This window comes from Ursus americanus, chromosome 2 (assembly GCF_024610735.1).
Source record: "Ursus americanus isolate L20-20 chromosome 2, mUrsAme1.1.p, whole genome shotgun sequence".
In the NCBI taxonomy this organism is placed as follows: domain Eukaryota; kingdom Metazoa; phylum Chordata; class Mammalia; order Carnivora; family Ursidae; genus Ursus; species Ursus americanus.
Window position 1 is genome coordinate 4318315 of NC_142128.1, and position 19177 is coordinate 4337491.

General features: G+C 40.9%; 1 protein-coding gene across 4 annotated transcripts in view; it reads right to left on the reverse strand.

The window, feature by feature from the left end:
- RNF216 (ring finger protein 216) overlaps positions 1 to 15473 on the reverse strand; it is a 144738-nt gene extending 129265 nt beyond the window's left edge. For 3 of the 4 annotated variants that reach the window (XM_045813391.2, XM_045813390.2, XM_045813393.2), the window contains exon 1: positions 15312 to 15473. The gene's annotated coding sequence lies outside the window, so the exon portion shown is untranslated. Of the gene's footprint in view, positions 1 to 10493; positions 11287 to 15311 lie in introns of those variants that run through there. The other variant, XM_087867099.1, reaches the window with a different exon arrangement.
- Positions 15474 to 19177: the final 3704 nt, after the last annotated feature.

Here is a 19177-nt window from a genome sequence, read left to right on the forward strand (position 1 = left end):
CCCTGCTTGTGCTCTAATGCTTTCTCTCTCAAATAAAATATTAAAAAATATATATAACAACAACAACACATAAAAAATAAATAAAACTACCATATGATCCAGCAATTCCATTTCTGGGTATATATCTAAAGGAAAAGAAATTATTAATGTTGAAGAGGTATCTGCACTCCCATGTTTGCTGCAGCATTATTTACAATAGCCAAGACATGGACACAGCCTAAGTGTTCATTCAGTGAATGGGTAAAGAAAATAGAAGGGCACCTGGGTGGTTCAGTCAGTTAAGTGTCCGACTCCTGGTTTCAGCTCAGGTCATGGAGCCTGCACTGGGCTCTGCACTGAGCATGGAGTCTGTTTGTCCCTCTCCCTATGCTCCTCCCCCTGTTCTCTCTTAAGTAAATGAAAGAAAGAAAAAAAAAAAAAAAAAGAAATGCTAGAAAATAGACTACTACTAAGCTGTAAGAAAGAGGGAAATCCTGCCATTTGCAACATGGATGAACTATGAAGGCATTATACACTACGTGAAATGAGACAGAGAAAGACAAATATATGATCTCACACGTGGAATCCAAAAAAAAAAAACCAACCCAAAACCCTCGAAGACCCAAACTTTAGAAAGTGATCACATGTGGTTACCAAAGGTAGGAGAATTGGATAAAGAGGGTCAAAAGGTACAAACTTCCAGTTATAAAATAAATAAGTAATGGGGCCATAAGGTACAACATGAGGACTACAATTAACACTGCCGTAGGGTGTATTTGAAAGTTGCTATGAGAGTAAATCCTGAAAGATCTCATCACAAGGAAAAAAAATGTTTTTCTCTTTTTTGGGAGGTTATCCATATGAGATGATGGATGTTAACTAAACTAAACTTCCTGAAGTAATCACTTTGCAATTTACATAAGTCGTTACCCCATACAACTTAAATACAATCATACTGGAAATTGTATTACATAAACAGACAACATAAATGCTGTTAAGTATAAGAAAAAGCTTTGAAGTAAAAGGATGGAAAGCAATATACTGAACATCAACAACTCATAAGATACTTTATTTTTCAGTCATAAAATGTCCATCTGATTTTTAAAAATAAACTCCAATTCTATGCTAAAGCTCTCTTTTCAACTATTTAATCTTTTCCTTTTTTGGGGGGGGCAGAAGGGGTACAATAAAACCCATAAAAAAGTCTATGAATAGACTAGTATCAGACAAAATTGACATAAGTAGTATTAGAGATGAGTAGGGAGATTTCTTCCAGTTAAGAGGGTCAACTCACAGAAGATATGATAATACTAAATGTATATTAGGAATCTAATAACATAGCTTCAAAATACGTATACCTGAAACTGACAGACCTTAAAGAAGTAACACAAATCCACATTTATAGCTGGACAGAAGACCTGAATAGCACTATCAAACCACTTGACCTCAATGACATTTATGGACCACTCCACCTAACAACTGTAGAACACATACTCTTTTCAAGTATATAAGGAACATTTACAAAACGGATTGTATCCTGAGTCATAAGCGTCTCATGGGCTTGAAATCATACAGTATATTGTTAGCTAACAACAGTCAGTAAAAAAAAAGATAACCAGGAAATTTCTAAATATCGGAAATTAAGCAAACTAAACAACTCACGGGTTAAAGAAGAAATTATGATGAAAATCAGAAACTCCTGTATTTTGACTTGATGAACCAAACGCTAATCAAAACAAAATACATCAAAAGTTGTAGGCTGGAGTTAAGGCAGTATTTAGGGGGCAATTTATACATCCAAATGCTATTTTAGAGAAGAAAAAGGACCAAGAAATCAATGCTCGAAGCCTCGATCTCAAGAAGCTAGAAAAAGCACAGTAAATCAAACCAGAAAAATAGAAGGCAATCATTGCAATCATTAACAACAGAAATCAACAAAACAGATACAAACATACAGTGAAAAGTCCAAACAAAAAGTTGTTTCTCTAAAAAGATTAAAAACACTGACAAATATCATAATTGATCAAGGAAAAATGGGAGAAAACACAAATAACCATTACCAGGAATGTAAAAGATTCTACAATATAAAAGGAATATTATGAATAATTTTATGCCAATTAATTTGAAATTGTGAATGGACAAACTCCTTGAAATACAATTTATCACAGCTGAACAAAGAAAATTTATTTGTTCATTCATTCATTTATTTATAAATTACTTACTTAAGTAATCTCTACACCCACCGTAGGGCTCAAACTCACGACCCTGAGATCAAGAGTCACATGCTTTGTGAACTGAGCCAGCCAGGTGCTCCTGAACAAAGAAAATTTTAAATCGGAACAGAACTCTACCAAATAAGGAAACTGAATCAGTAATTAATAACTTTCCCACAAAGAATACTGTAAAAGCCCTGAAACCAGTAAAGTCTTCTAAATATCTGAGGAAGAAATGTAATTAATATTTAAAAAATTCAGAGAACAGAAAAAGAACAAACATTATTTCTGAATCATTTTATGAGGTCTGCATAATTTTGATACTAAAAGCTTGTAAGAACAGCACAAGAGAGACCAATATCTCTCAGGAACACAGACACAAAATCATAACCAAAGCAAAGTAAGTTACATAACTGGAATAAAGAAAAAACTATATAATCATTGCAGTAGGTTGGGGGGAAAAAGCATTAAAATTTTAACACCCGTTCATGATTAAAATCTCTCAGCCTATTGGTTATTAGAAAAGACTTCCTTCATCAAGTTAAAGACATTTTAAAAACACTAGAGCAAACCTCACACATAATAGTAAAACACTGAAAAGCTTTCTCCCTGAAATTGAGGAGAGTTTTCACCATTTCTTGTCTAACTGTAGTGGAGGTTGTAGCAAGTGGAGTAGGACAATAAAGAGAAATAAAATATCAAGCTGAAAGGAAGAAATTAAAGTGGCATTATCTGCAGATGATAAGATTGTATACTGATGCAAAGACAGACAGGAAAGTACAATAGAGGGCTCAGAAACAGACCCATATACATTTGGTCATCCATATAAAAACAAAGGTGCTACTGCAATGCAGTGGGAAGAATGGTCTTCCAATATACATTCCTGGGCCAAGTGGGTATCTATATAGGAAGAAAATGAGCCTTGATTCACTCCTTATACTACACATAAACATCAATTCCAGATGGATTATCAAAAGATAAAAAACAACAAGGGCACCTGGGTGGCTCAGTCGCTTAAGTGTCCGACTCTTGATCTCGATCTTGGGGTCTTGAGTTCAAGCCCCACGTTGGTCATGGAGCTTACTTAAAAAATTTAAAAAAAATAAAATAAACCAGTAAAATACTGAAAGATAACAACAAAATTATACATATTTGTATACATGACTGTACATAGGAATACCACTGTAATGAGTAAGTGGAATGAATAACAAAGTCTCTGGATACAAGGCCAATATAAAAAAAAGGAACACCACACTACTAAGAAACAATTAGAAAATAGTATTTTGAAAGGATACTCCTTAGAGTAGCATCAAAAACTATCATATACCAAGGAATAAATGCAATGAAAGATGTGCCAGACCTCTTTATAGAAACCAAAGAACTGAGAGAAACCAAAGAACACTAATGAATAGAGAGAAACATACCACATTCATGGGCTCAATTTTGTAAAGATGTCAATTCCTCCCAAATTGATCTACAGATTTAATATAGCCTTAATCAGATTTTAAAAAGTGGATATATACTAGATGATTCTAAAATCTACAGGAAAATGCAAAGAGCCAAGAATAACCAAGGCATTCATAAAGAAAAACAAAAGGTGGAAAATTTACACTATCAGAAAGCAAGTCTTATTAATACAGAGCTACAGTAATTAAGACCACATGGTATAGCAAAAGAAGAGAAAAACAGACCAAAGGAACAGAGTCCAGAAACAGATTCATTCATAACATGGATGTCTGATTTATGACAAAAGTGGCATTACAGAGCAGTAGAAAACATGTTTTTACTGTACGATGCTGTACTAGAAAGCTGTATGGGGGGGCAAGAAGAATGAGGAACTAGGTCTCTTTCTCATGCCTTAGACAAAAACGACTTTAAGATACCCTAAAAAAATACCTTCACAAACTTGGGGTTGGGAAAGATAGCTTAAATAGGATATAGAAAGTACTACCCATAACAGAAAAGACTGAAATATTGTACATTAAAAATAAAAACTTCTATACACAAAAGAAATTATTAAGAGTGAAAAGGCAAGCCACTGGGAGAAGGAATTTGCAATATATATAATAAAGGCTCCTATCCAACAAATATAAAGAATGCTTACATGGTAACTGAAAGACACACAAACAAACCAGACAACTTAAAGGAAGAAAAGTGGGCTAAAAGATTTGAACTCCCAATGTTGAGTACCCTGAGGAAACCCAAAAGGCCAGTTAACAAATGAAAAAGTGCCCAACATTATGAGACATCAGAGGAACGTAAAATGAAACCACAAGGAATTCTGGGAAGACAGCAGCACCATAGTTTTTGAATGTACCCAAATTCTCATCTAAAAACAAAAAAATTCCAAATTAGAAAAAAACCTAAGAAACAATCACTACAAAGTCCCAAATACGAACCCTTGAGGACAAATCATCAAGTGCCACGAGATCTCTGAAGTACCATTTGTGCCTCAGAAATCACAGGGAATCATTCAGACCTGAGAAGAGGACAACCCCCAACCAACCAACAGGTATTCACTGAAAAGCACACAGGCCAATCTGAGAAAGCTGCGAAACACCAGGAAGGGGCTTGCTCAGTTCAATAGCAGGTGAGTGCAAGGAACTCAAGTTAAGATCTGAGAATGAAGCAGTCTAGGACCCATGAAGTTTCAAACCTGACCTAGCAGGGCGCCCTTGCAGGACAGGGCCCCACAACGGGGAGATGAAAAAGTGGGAAGAATGAAACTGAGTAAGACAGAGACAAAGACAAAGGACAGGGCGCCTGGGTGGCTCAGTCATTAAGCGTCTGCCTTCAGCTCAGGGCGTGATCCCAGAGCCCTGGGATCGAGCCCCACATCAGGCTCCTCCGCTGGGAGCCTGCTTCTTCCTCTCCCACTCCCCCTGCCTGTGTTCCCTCTCTCACCGGCTGTCTCTCTGTCAAATAAATAAATAAAATCTTAAAAAAAAAAATAAAGAAAGAAAGGAAAGAGAAGGCAGGTCTACATAACAATAGAGGACAAAGCCAGGAAATCTCAAAACGCAGCTGTCATATTTTGAACACTGCATGAAAAGGGAGTTCTGTGAAGTTAGAAAAGCTATCCTAAACTACCCTCCTTCAAAGTCCAAGAAAACTAATTTCATTAAAAATGAGCAGATTATGGCTTGCAAAGTTTCTGCTGAAAAATAAAAATAAAAATGAGTAAAGAAAAGAACTGATGTCAGAACTCCTATACAGTTATAAGAAAAAGCAGCAGCAAAACAACATCCCTAGAACAATGAAAAAATGCCAGAAAGATTTAACAACTTAAAGGACACTAAGAAAATACTACAAGACACAAAACAACACTATAAATCAGAACTAGAAAACTCAGAAAAGGAATGAAAGATCTTAGGAAAGAAATAAAAATTTAAAAAGTTTCAGGAGTGAGGACTAAATTAGAAGGAACACAACCGTAAATACAACACAACACATACTGCTTAAGAGACCTGAAAGGTAAAAGGAGGAAAATTTTACTTTTTTATTTTTTTTATTTTTAAAGATTTTATTTATTTATTTGACAGCCAGAGAGACAGCCAGAGAGGGAACACAAGCAGGAGGAGTGGGAGAGGAAGAAGCAGGCTTCCCGACGGAGCAGGGAGCCTGATGGGGGCTCAATCCCAGGCATGCCCTGAGCCAAAGGCAGATGCTTAACGAATGAGCCACCCAGGCGTCCCGAGGAAAATTTTAAATAGAAAAATAAAGAGATAGGGGCGCCTGGGTGGCACAGCGGTCAAGCGCCTGCCTTCGGCTCAGGGCGTGATCCCGGCGTTCTGGGATCGAGCCCCACATCAGGCTCCTCCGCTAGGAGCCTGCTTCTTCCTCTCCCACTCCCCTTGCTTGTGTTCCCTCTCTCGCTGGCTGTCTCTATCTCTGTCAAATAAATAAATAAAATCTTTAAAAAAAAAGAAAAATAAAGAGATAAAGGAACAAATATTCAAGACAAAGACTGTCCAACATAACAAACAGCAGCTCTTGAATAAATTGAAAGGGAAGAGAATGCTAAAAATTGTGACAGAAAATTTTTTTTTCCTAAAATAAAAATGTAAAGACTATCTTTCCAAAAAAATGCAGTTAAGTATCTAAAAAGACAAAAAACAAAAAAACCCCAAAAAAAACCAAAACAAAAACCACCCCAAATGACAACTACCAAGACACACACACTTTAAAGAAAAGAAATCCTTTTAGGACCTGGGCCTGAGACACTGAAAAGAAAGAAAATTAGATTATTAACAGACTTTAATAGGGATGCTTTATGCCATTAGAAAATGGTATAAGATACTTTTTAAAAAAATATGAGCCAGAGATTTTGTAACCAGCAAAAATAATTTCAAAGAAAAGGAGCACAAACAAATTTATCAACATACAAGAACTTATGGATTATTGTTTGTTTTTACAGGATGGAATTTGACAGAAAAATAAACTTCAGGCAACCAAAATGACTAAAGACACCAACACAAAGACTGGCAGTAAACATTACATATGTAATTACTTATAGCACAAAGATTAAAGGAGAACTAAGGGGCTCCTGGGTGGCTCAGTCATTAAGCATCTGCCTTCCGCTCAGGGCGTGATCCTGGAGTCCTGGGATGGAGCCCTACATCGGGCTCCCTGCCCCGCTGGGAGCCTGCTTCTTCCTCTCCCACTCCCCCTGCTTGTGTTCCCTCTCTTGCTGGCTGTCTCTGTCAAACAAATAAATAAAATCTTTTTTAAAAAAAATAATAAAGGAGAACTAAAATTACGTATACAGTACAATTATAAAAATTATGGGGAAAGGAAGCATATGCAAAATTTTAAAGTCATGTAATCATAATGGTTGTGACATTCTAAGACTTTCATTCTGACACTTTTGTGTTTAACAAGTTAAAAAGATTAACAGTTATGGAATATTCTAATTCTACTAATCCCTGTGCCCCCGAGAATCAAGAATTTCAGTGTAAAAAAAAAAAAGGAATTTTATTTATAATACGGAAGCAATGAACATGCATAGTGTCTATATTATGGTCTTGAAATACTATTTCCCACCAAAAGAAACCAGGGCGTTTTTGGAGAAATTACTAATTCCAATTCTGGAGGCAAGAATCTTACAAAATGAGCCTACAACACCTTGTCATATCAGATATCAAGGAAGCGATCAAAAACTACTTATCAAAGACTGGGTTCTGTCAGAATAACTCAGAAAAAAAAATCCTGAAGAGGCTTCCACTGGCCAAACACAGGATATTTTGAGCTCCAAGGAAGATAATATGGGATGAATCTCTTTTAAGAAAACACACAAATGAAAATGCTCATAATTATTTTTAAAAAGGTCATTTTCAAAGGATATCAACCAATGCATTATCTTTAAAACTGGTAAAACAGGGGTGCCCCGGTGGCTCAGTCAGTTAAGTGTCCCTCTCAATTTCGGCTCAGGTCAGGATTTCAGGGTTGTGAGATCAAGCCCCATGCTGGGCTCCGTGCTGGGTGTGGAGCCTACTTAAGATTGTCTCTCCTCTATAAATACATAAATAAATAAGTAGGTAAAATAAAGGCGAAGAATCAGATACTTTCTTGCCTTTTCTATATGAACTATATGTCACTGGATAACCAAATAGTAGACAAGAAAATGATTTCTTTATAAAAATATTCCAGTATTGGGGCGCCTGGGTGGCTCAGTCGTTAAGCGTCTGCCTTTGGCTCAGGGCGTGATACTGGCGTTCTGGGATCCAGCCCCACATCGGGCTCCCCTGCTGGAAGCCTGCTTCTTCCTCTCCCACTCCCTCCTGCTTGTGTTCCCTCTCTTGCTAGCGGTCTCTCTGTCAAATAAATAAATAAAACCTTAAAAAAATATTCCAGTATTAATTTTAAAAATCCAGTTAAAGTATCACTTGCAATCCTCAATGAATTACTGGATCTAGACCTTGGATATCACTGGCAGCTGCTAACGTCATAGAGACATGAACTAAGCGCCTTCTGCTATCTATAGTCTTGTGAAAGAGATGGAACCAGAGTTTGGACAAGGATCTGGACCCAGCCACAGTTTTTGAGAATAGAGGCTAGAGGAAAAATTAAATTTCTGAATCGCACCATAAGTATGCAACCCAGATCATGTACTCTCAATGGGAGTGCTTTTGCAAGTGTGTGAAAAGACCTTAAGATACAAGTCGTTTGTGACCATCCAAAATTCAGTCCCATCCAGCAAAATCTTATTCCTTAGTATTTAATGAGGGAGGATTAGAAAAAAATGTTTAAAAAGGCTCTATATGGGAATAATTTTTTAGAAGTCTGACAAACACCTAGCTAAGCTCTGGGAAACTACAGGTTAAATGATTCAGGTTCAACAACAGATAAATTATAAGGAAAAATGAAAAGGAATGGAAGAGGAGACTTAGGTTTAAAAAACGTATCAAAAATTTTAAATGAGATTACAATATCTCGGGATGTATTCTTAGGTGATAAAGAAATACGAGAAAATGATTATAAAAGTCAGACTAATAGTTAATTTTAGGGGGAAGGAATGAGTTATGATCAGGATAGGATACATGGATGGGGCTTAGAGATGGTCTACTTCTTAAACTGGGTGGTGGATATAAGCATCTTGTAATAATTTATTAAGCCATACATAATGGTTGAGTGAAGGAATCCAAACGTAAGAGAATATACCTTGAATGACTTAAGATGAAGCTGCATAGGCCTAAACTTAGTTTGGGGTCAAACTTCTTTGTGTGTACTCTGATTCAAAATGGGAAAGTAAGGGGAACAAAAGCCATCCTAAGAGAAAAGAAGTGGCTGCCTCTGTGAAACAGTAGTACTTTGACTCTTGAACCATTTTCTTGTTTATTCTGATGATAATAACTAAGAACCAATGTTTTTGGTTCTAAGAAAATCTCAATTTTCTTTGCCTTCCTGGGAAAAACCACATGCCTTAGAGAAAGTAGACCCCAGACTCTGGCTTCTCATGTAATGTCTATGAGGAGTTAAAAGTCAAGGAACATCAGCATTTTTCCAACTTAGAGAATACTAAATTGTGTGTTAAGACTAATTTAAGTTTTATAGTAAAACTTTCTGGTATCTATAACTGGACAAAGGTATCTCGATTTTTAAAAATTACAAATCTCACTTGAAATAACAATAATGAATAACATCATTTATAAATAGCACGGTAGAAAGAGCTCTAATGTCAAATTTGAACTGTACTCAAAACTTTTCTTTCAAATACAATTTTTAAAACGTATTTTGAACATAATTCCACTAGACACATTTCTTGTTCCTTCTTTTACCACAACAAGGTTCTTTCAATTTTATACTGGAAGTCAAAAGGAAGTGTGATTCATTTTACATTTACTTAATTTAGTTAGCATGTCAAGCTTATAGTTCAACAGATTACTACTGGTGCTTTAAAAGCAAGATTCTTCATGAGTGAGTGGTATATACAATGGCTCCAAGCTTCAGTGAGAAAAGGAGTCTGACAAGGGGATTTCTACTCCAGACTAGCTTCTAGTGAATGACTAAAGGTCATTCAATCCCTGACATTCACTCCTCTCATCTGGGCTTCAGATCAAACTACCTAAGCACAAACCCTGGTTTCACCATTTAGTAATCAGTGACTGCATAAATTGCCTAATCTCTTGGACTTAGTTTATTTGTAAAATGAGAATAGTTTTAAAATTAACTGAATTAAATATAAAGTATGTACCATAGTGCATGTCACATTATGACTACTATTATTCCCTATGAAATGGAAACTGCTATTCTTACCTTGTAAGGCTGTGTTGGAATATGAGAAGCCACTCTGTAAATGGTAAATGCCACCAAAACAGGAGCTTGTTATCAAAAGTACACAGTAGATGTACAGTGTTTATTAGTAAGTTGACAATACAGCCAAATGTGGGGGGAGGGCTTTATTTTCCTCTTCCAGGTTACTTTTTGCTAATTTTACTATAACTACTCACCGTTAAACTTTTACTTCCTTCTATAAGAAACTTCATTTTTCCTCTGGCTGTAGCTTCTTCATCAGACAGCTGAAGAAAATAGCTAAACAAATGTGGAATCCAGAAATGGGAAATGCTACCTAACAGAAACTAGTTCTTGCCTCTTCCTTTTACGTAAAAATTATCACATGTACATTTGTGACTATAATACTCTATAGTCAATATATCAGATAACGCTTCCAAATTAGAAAGGAAAACTAGCATACATTTTATCGCTTCCTTAAATCGTATGTAGTACTATATTGTAAAAACTTAAGAAAAATGAGGGGACAATTCTATATTCTCTTCTACCTCCTACAACTGTCCTCATTACCTTTTTTTAAATCCCCTTCTCTTCCTTGGATGGATATATCAACACATGAGAAAGTTCACAGTTGAATTGTGTTCTCCATATGCCCTTGACTATATCTTATTCACAGCTGTACTTCCTGTGTCCTGCACAGTTGCTGAATGAATGAGTGGCTCCAAAAACATCTTCATCCCTCAGAAACTGGAGCTGTTCATCAGAGCTATATATAGCCAGAGCCAGGTATCATGGCTTAAGTGACAACAATCAGTTTATCAGGATTTTCTTCAGTTATAAATTTCTTCTCATCCTTCTATTTGTGTTATTATCTCCATTTTTCCTTCCACGTGCTCCTGACAGAATACTGCATGGTCCTGGGGTTTTGTGGTGTTCCTGCTTTCCAGAGTAATCTCCATAAATATGTCTGTCACTTCTGCAACACTGATCTTGGGGTAATAAAAGATGTTTTCAATTTAATGAGTTAATCTCTTTGAATATTCCAGGGAAAGGTGGGCAAAGCAGAGCCAGGCACAAGCTGGAAGAAGCTGACGTGCGCACGTCATACCACTCCACAACACTGCTTCCCAACATCTTTTTCTGAGTGACTATAAGTGACTATTGCTCTTCATTCAAATCCTAGCTCCTCATCTTAACCATTATTTGGATATCCATTCGTTGTAAGCCTATACTAAGGTTTAATCAATAATAAATCAACACAACAAAAAGTTAATGGTCATTTCTAAATAATAAGTTTAAAGTAGTTATACTTTTTGCTTTGTTATATTTCCTGATTTTTCTATACTGAACTGAAATTATTTATATTATTATTATTTTTTAAGATTTTATTTATTTATTTGACAGAGAGAGACAGCCAGCGAGAGGGGGAATACAAGCAGGGGGAGTGGGAGAGGAAGAAGCAGGCTCCCAGCAGAGGAGCCTGATGTGGGGCTCGATCCTGGACCGCTGGGATCACGCCCTGAGCTGAAGGCAGACGCTTAATGACTGCGCCACCCAGGCGCCCCTACTATTTTGTTTTTTAAGTAGGCTCCATGCCCAGCGTGCAGCCCAACATGGAGCTTGAACTCAGGACCCTGAGATCAAGACCAGAGCTGAAACTGAGTTGGACGCGTAACTGACTAAGCCACCCAGGTGCCCCTACATTATTATTTAAAATTAAAATACATTAAAGAGTTCAGCAGATATTTATTGTGGTCTTGCCACGTGGTATAAAACAGTTGTGGGGCGCCTGGGTGGCTCAGTTGGTTGAGGGTCTGACTTTGGCTCAGGTCATGATCCGGGGGTCCTGGGATCCATCAGGCTCTGCACTCAGTGGGGAGTCTGCTGCTCCCTGCCCCCCCGCCCCGGGCTTGTGTTCTCTTTCAAATAAATAAAACCTTAAAAAAAATTGTGTTACACATCATGGGAAATACATACATAGAAAATCCAACATGGATCAAAAAATTTGCCTCAAAAAATTTGGGAGTACAATTAGTGAGAGAAACTCTGCACACAATTAAGTACACTATAAAATATAAAGAATTAGCACAATAAAGACACTATTCCAGTTGGGAGAGGGCAGGTAGTCAGGGAAGCTTAGCCCAGATAGCTGTGTTTAAGCCAAACTGAATGCTGTGCTAGCTCCAAACTTTGCCTTTAAGAGAGTAACTTTAAGCAGCTTCCACCCAGGGCTCCTGGAACCCAGAATCACCACTAAGAAATCTGACTCCTGATGGAGAGATCACATGGAAAGCCCTGACACTACCTGGAGAAAGAAAATGTAGCTGAGCCCAGCCTCCCAGCAGTCCCTGAGAAGGCATGGCAGTGAAAACGCATTTTGGAAGTGGAACCTCCAGCCCTACTACCTCTGTTAGCAGCATGTGGATCAGAAAAAAACAGCCCAGATTAGTTCTTCTCAATCTCCTGACTCATAAAATTGTCAACAAAATTGTCATATTAAGTTACTAAGTTTGGGGGTGGCCTGCTCTATGTATCTATGGATAACTGAAGTACAGCTCAAATTTTATTTTCTAACCAATAAGAAGCAATACAGAGACTTGTACTTTAGGAAAATCAACCTAACTGCAATGCGTAAGACTGTAAAAAAACATCTGGTAGCAGAAAACCCAGGAAACAAGAGGCAGTGAAGTATGAACTAGAGATAATAAGCAGGGAGAGGAAAAAGATACAAGATGCCAACTACAGTTAGATTCAATGGGATTTTTGTATGTGAAGAGCCATGAGGCAAGGAGGAGGAGTCAAAGTTGACCTAGATGTTGAGGACACCTAGATGTTGGGTGACTGGAGGATGGCGATACTGTTAAGAACAAGGCGAGTGATGAGTTCAGAATAAGAGAATGCGATGTGTGTGTATTTTAATATGTAGACAAAATGAAAGAACTAAGATAAAAAAGCATCCATAATTACAGACAGAATTATGTGGACAATTAGTCTGGAGTTTAAGCAGAGTTTGAAAGAACTCTAAAAATCCTCTTATCAGTGTCTTTCTACAATAGGAAAGATTTTAAACCAATAATTAAACTCGAAATCTTCACTGGGTAGGCTAAAGAGTTTAACATATAACCTTAAGATGCTCCTCAAATGTCAAATGAAAACTGGTTCAGAAAGTGGAATAAGTAAGCACATCCTCATCCACAAGGGGGAAAAAATCAATGTTTTCAACGATCTTTTTACAGGTGAATCCTCTGTGAACTCATGATACACTGCTCCTTCTATCCTAATAGTGCCTACAGGTCCTACTTTCTGACATATTTTCATACAGCACGGAGGTTTGTTTTTTTAATCATAAAATCTCATGGTAGAACCAAAATCTCATGGCCTGTGAAACGTTGCCTCATAGAACCCTTGCTGACCTAGCTAGACTCACTTTACACCTCTCCCCCATTCACAATTAAGCAGGGAGCATGGCTCAGTCCCTTCAACATGCCATGCTCCTTCCTCTTCCCTCTAGCTGGCTGATTATTTTTCACTGCCTCTGACCAAATTAACTCCATTCATCCTTGAGTTTCTCATCTTAAATATCACCTCCTCAGAAAAACCTTTCCTGACCACCCCCACTGTTCATTCACACAACATATCTCAATCCTTCAGAGTACTTGGCACGATAATAATCTACAATTACTCAGGAAGCTATGTTAAATAGCTATCTCCTCTGCAAAACAAGTTCTAAGGATGTGGGACCCCGCATCTTATTCATTCCCATAACCACAGGACACAGCATACTGCCTGGCACCAAGTAAATACTCCAGAACTTTTCCAAGAAATATCATTCGCAGGTACAGCAAAATAATTAGGAGCATAAACTATGGAACCAAACTGAGTTCAAGTCCCAGCTCTGACCCTTACAAGCTTTCTGACTACATAAGTTATTTTTCAGTACCTTGTTTTCTTCCTTTTTAAAATAAGGATAACAGAACCCCTATCATTGACAACTAAGGGAGTTAATACATAAAAAATACTTAGAACACTATCAGTACACAGTTACTAGCATCATGTTTTGTCTTACTGACAATGAAGATAAAATAACACTGCCATCTATGAGAATTAGTTATAAGGTCTGAAAAAGACCCTAACACAGCCTAGAATATAACAAACACTGATTAAATAGAAGCCATCAGAGTTAGCAAACACAGGCGCTCTCCTCTACCTTATTTCATAAACTTTGTCTCCCTGACTCATATTTCAACTTCCTTTATTAGATTCCTCCACAGAGGCTGGAAGGCGGCTTTTTTACTTGCTTCCCCCTAGCCTCTATTTAGGTTTACGGGGGAGATCCCAAATCTGGCCCCAGGTTCTCCAGCTATTTCCTCAGATTCACATCACTCCCTACCTCCAGGCCCAATAAATTACCTATACAATAAACACAACAAAGCAAGGCTGTTTCTTGGCAGTCTTTCTTCAGGCAAGCGTCCTAAAATTGAGGTCGGTCCTAAAATCTTCCCTGTCCCTTCCCAGCTCCCAGAAGGGTAAATAAATCTCTCTGCATTAGCAAAGTACCTAGAACCAGCCATACCCAGGCACTTATCACAACGTATTCAAGTTATTTACAGGCCCCTGGCTGGTTTACACTGGACCCCGCAGGCACTCGGGGAGAGAGGGGTCTCGCACAGGACTGAAGTGGCCCAAAGTTTTGAGACAATCGTTCCACGCAGTCTCCAGCCACATCCCACGCGGGAACGCCAGTCTCGTTCACTGCGCGGCGCTCCAGGCACGTTTGTCGGGTTCGCGTTCCCCGCGCTGCAGAGGGTTTTGACGCACTTGGATGTCCTCACGAGGGCTGGGTGGGAGTCGTCGGCTTTCTCGAGGAGACAGCCCTCCTGACCCGAGTCTGGAGGGTTGGGGACTGAGGCCCGGCGCCCCTTGGCCGGGGGCGCCGGAGTTCAGAGTCACAGTGCATCGCCGCCCGCGCGCTCCAGGCCGCGCTCGGCTCCACCGACGCCGCCTCCCGCGAGCTCCCGCCGGGGAAAATCGGTCTTTTGGCGCTTTCGCCCTCGCGCAGCAGGCCGAGGGACCGGCCCGCGAAACTTCCCGAAGTGGCGGGCGCGGGGGAGGGTCCGCCGGCCGCCTGCGCCTTTGTGGCTCCCGCCTCGCCGCCGGCCCCGCTGCTCGCGCCGCCCGGCGCTTGGCGGCGCCCCGCGTGGCCCCGGGCCCGCTCGCGTTCGGGCGGCCGCCGGGCCAGGCCCGCGCCCCAGACTCTGCGGCCCCGCCGCCCCTCACAGCCGTGGCCCCCGCCCCCACCCCGGGGCTTAATGGAGGCGCCGGGCTGAGACGCCACTCGCCTCACGCGGCCTGCCGAGGAGCCGGGTGCGCCCCGCGGCCGACACTTACTCGCCACTCAGCTCGCGGGCTCGCCAGGCGGGCTCGGCGGCCTCTGTCGCCACGGCTTTTAGTCACCAGGAGCCGCCGCCGACAGCTTCGTCGCCGCCGCCGCCGAGGCTGCCGCTGCACTCCTTCCGGCCCCGCCGCGGCTTCACCCCGCGCCTGCGCACAGCGCCCCCTCCCGACTAATGACAGGAAGAACCATAGAGGCACGCCGGGTGCTAGGGAGGAGGGGCCTGGGGAGTAAGACCATAGAGAAGGACCTCTGTCCGCTCACCGCCCACTTAGTCTTGACTCCCCCACGAGGTGGGAGGACGAAGGAAACTGAGGTGCCGTTCCCCCAACCCCAGGAAGTGTCGCCGTCTCCCTAGAGATGAAAGGAGAGGTGTGGGGGGATGTTGGGGAGGAGCAGGTGCCTATGAAATCTACTGGATATGCACTTACTTGCACCCCTTGCCTTTGGCAAGTCATTCATTCAACACATATTTTTGGAGAGCTTCTTGTGTGCCAGGCACTGTTCTAGGAATCGGGGATACAACGGTATGGAGGGTCCCTGTTCTCCCAAAGCTATGTTTTAGTGGGTAAGTATATAACCAACTAGTGAACTCACTAACAGACGAAATACTGGCTGAGGCAGGAAGTGTTAAGGGGAAGAAAAAAAAAAAAAAACCCCACAGGAGAAATAAAGCAGAGGAAGGGGTAGATGGGGATGCCAATGTGGTCAGGGAGTCTTCTGAAGAGGGGACATTTGAGCAGAAAACGGAATGACATGAGGAGGTGAGCTATGGCGACCACCCAGAGGAAGAACACTTCAAGCAGTGGTGATATGCCTGGTGTGTTCGTGTTAACTGCGTTCCTGCAGTGCAGTGAGTGAGACAAAGAGTGGTAGGGAATGGGGGTGGGCCAGGGAATGGGGGGGGGCCAAAACAGAGGAGGTCTTAATAAGGAATATGGATTTTATTCTGTGATGGGAAACTACTAGAGAATTGGGAGTGGGGGCGTGGGTTGATTTTTCCAAAGAGGACTCTGGTCCTAGAGAGCTAGAGTAGAAGCAGTAACGCTAGTTGGGAAGAGATTTCAGGAGTCTAAATGATACTCGATGGTGACTTTAACCAGTATGGTCAGGAAGGAAGTGGGGAGAAATGATCAGATTAGGGATTTTTTTTTTTCAGGTGGAATAGAGAGATTTGCAGATGGATCGGATGTGAGGTGAGAGGGAAAGGAATCAAGGGTAACCGCAAGGTTTTTGGCATGTGCAACTGGGTGAATGGTGGTTTCAGTCACAAATATGGGGGGAAATTGGGAGGGACAGAGTTTGGTCAGAGTAGGGAGAAGTGAACATGTTTTGGACACGTGAAATTGCCAACTATACCTTCAAGTAGAGACGTCAATAGGCAGTTGGATATTTGAGTCTGCAGCTTCTGAAAATCAGGATAACTCAGGCTAGGAATTTAAACTGGGGATCACGGAGATAGAGATAATGTGTAAAGCCATGGGACTGGCTACACTCATGCCAGTAGATAGGGGTAGAGGAAAGCTGAGGATGGAGTTCAGGGTCACTTAACCATTTGGAATCTAGAGGAGGATGCTGAGGAGGAAAACCAGGAGAGTTACGGTATCTCAAAGGCCAAAGAAAGAAAGTCTTTCGACAAGAAGGTAATGATCAGCGTTGCCAAATGCTGCTCAGAGACGCAATATGATGGAACTGAACCTCATGGAAACGAGGAGGGACGTTAGCTGAGAGTGAGGTCAGGAGAAGATCTGGGAGTTTTGTGAAGGAGAGAGCAGAGAGCAAAATGACCAGCCGAATGCAGTAGTGGAGTTCTGTGATCAGAAATTTAAAGTAAGGCCAGGCAGCAAGGATGTGGGTCTTTCTCCAGCAACCTGCTTAGACGCAGGGGAAAGAAAGGAGCTGGAGACATAGGAGGGGGTCAAAGAGGGGTATGCTCGACACCGAGATTTTGGAGATGATGCACTTGTTGGTAATGATGAAGCCCATGGTGAGACTATGAGAGTGGCTGAGGTGGAGAGGAGATGTACATCATCCAAGGGGAGGGATCAAGAAACTAAGGCCTTGGTGTAGATAGATTATTTAAAAGGATATTAAATCATCAAGAAAGATGTCAGAAATGGGGGCAGGGCATGGAATAAGACAGGTCCTAAAATCTTCAATGAATGAGAAGGAAAGACCAGTTGCACAGGGAAGGGGCTGGTATGGTCTGATGGCACATGCTTCTGAAGATTCAGTTAATTGTCATTGTTGTTGCTGATTTGCTGGCCCTGCTCCATCTTTTTTTTTTTTTAAGATTTTATTTATTTGTCAGAGAGAGAGAGCACGTGCACAAGCAGGGGGAGTGGCAGAGGCAGAGGGAGAAGCAGACTCCCCACCTAGCAGAGAGCCCGATGCAGGATTCCATCCCAGGGCCCTGGCATCATGGCCTGAGCCAAAGGCAGACGCTTCACCGACTGAGCCACCCAGGTGTCCCTGGCACTGTTCCATCTTATCAGGATGCCACAGATGAGCCCACACCTGCCCTCTCATTGAACCACAAGGCAGCAGAGCAGGAAAGGGGACAGTCTTTAACAAACCTCAAACATATGAGCAATATAGCAATACCACAATATTTGCTTGCCTAAGCCACCTATTACTCATACGTAATATTTTGTCCTTTAGATGGATTCATTTTTCATCAAAATATATTTATTTTTTAAAGGAAGCCTTCTATCACTCTATAAATAGAAAACAAGTCTCACTTTCAATAAGCAGAAAGTGACCATAAAAATAGAGTCCATGATAGGGATGCCTGGGTGGCTCAGTGTCAGTGGGTTAAGCGTCTGCCTTTGCTCAGGTTGTGATCCCAGGGTCCTGGGATTGATTAAAAAAATTAGGGGCACCTGGCTGGCTTCATCAGTAAGGCATGCGACTCAATCTCGGGGTCGTGAGTTTGAGCCCTCGTTGGGTGTAGAGTATACCTAAAAAAAAAAATAAAACAAACAAACAAACAAACAAAAAACAGGGATGCCTGGCTGGCTCAGTTGGTTGAGTGTCTGCATTTGGTTCAGGTCAGGATCCCCTTCTGCATCGGCTCCTTGCTCAGCAGGGAGCCTGCTTCTCACTCTGCCTGCCGCTCCCCCTGCTTGTGCACGTGCTTTCTCTCTCTGACAAATAAATAAAATCTTAAAAAAAAAAAAAGATGGAGCAAATAAATCTGGCAAATAAATAAATAAAATCTTTTTTAAAAAGTAAAAAAATTAATTTAATTAAAAAAAGAGAGAGAGAAGGATGGCATCGTTTGTGATCAGCCGGAAGCAAAGGGATTCTCCCTCCCTGTTTTTAGTTTAAGGAAAAATGAAATCCAGTGTCAATAAGAGGGGTCACTTTTTTCCTTCTTGTCATGTTAAGCAGCACCAAACAATCCAAAAGGGCAGAAGATATCTGCCTGCAGACAAAACTATTGTCAAGAAGCGATGCTTTGCTGTTTTCCCGGGAAGAAGCATGTGAATTCCATCCATGGAAACTCGTATCGTGTCTCCTGGCTAGGCTTCCACGCAGACATGGCAGAAGGTGTGAAACCTACGAGCGCTCTGAGCATTCCAGAAAGCTGGGGTATAACCCATACACCTCTGTGAGTCATCACAAGACTGCTACCTTTGTTTCATTTTGTGGTTACAATTAGTTGAATGTGCCTGCCACCTGTAAAATTGTCCATAATCATAGAGGACCGCCATTTCCATCATCATCACTTTGTTCCCGAGGGCTGTAAGGATTGCCGTCAGTTTTATCTAGATGAAGCTGTGCTAGTCTGGCCACGGAGGAAATTATTCCTGAACTCTATCTGCTTGCAGAAGCAGTAATTTCCTGCTATTCTAGCACA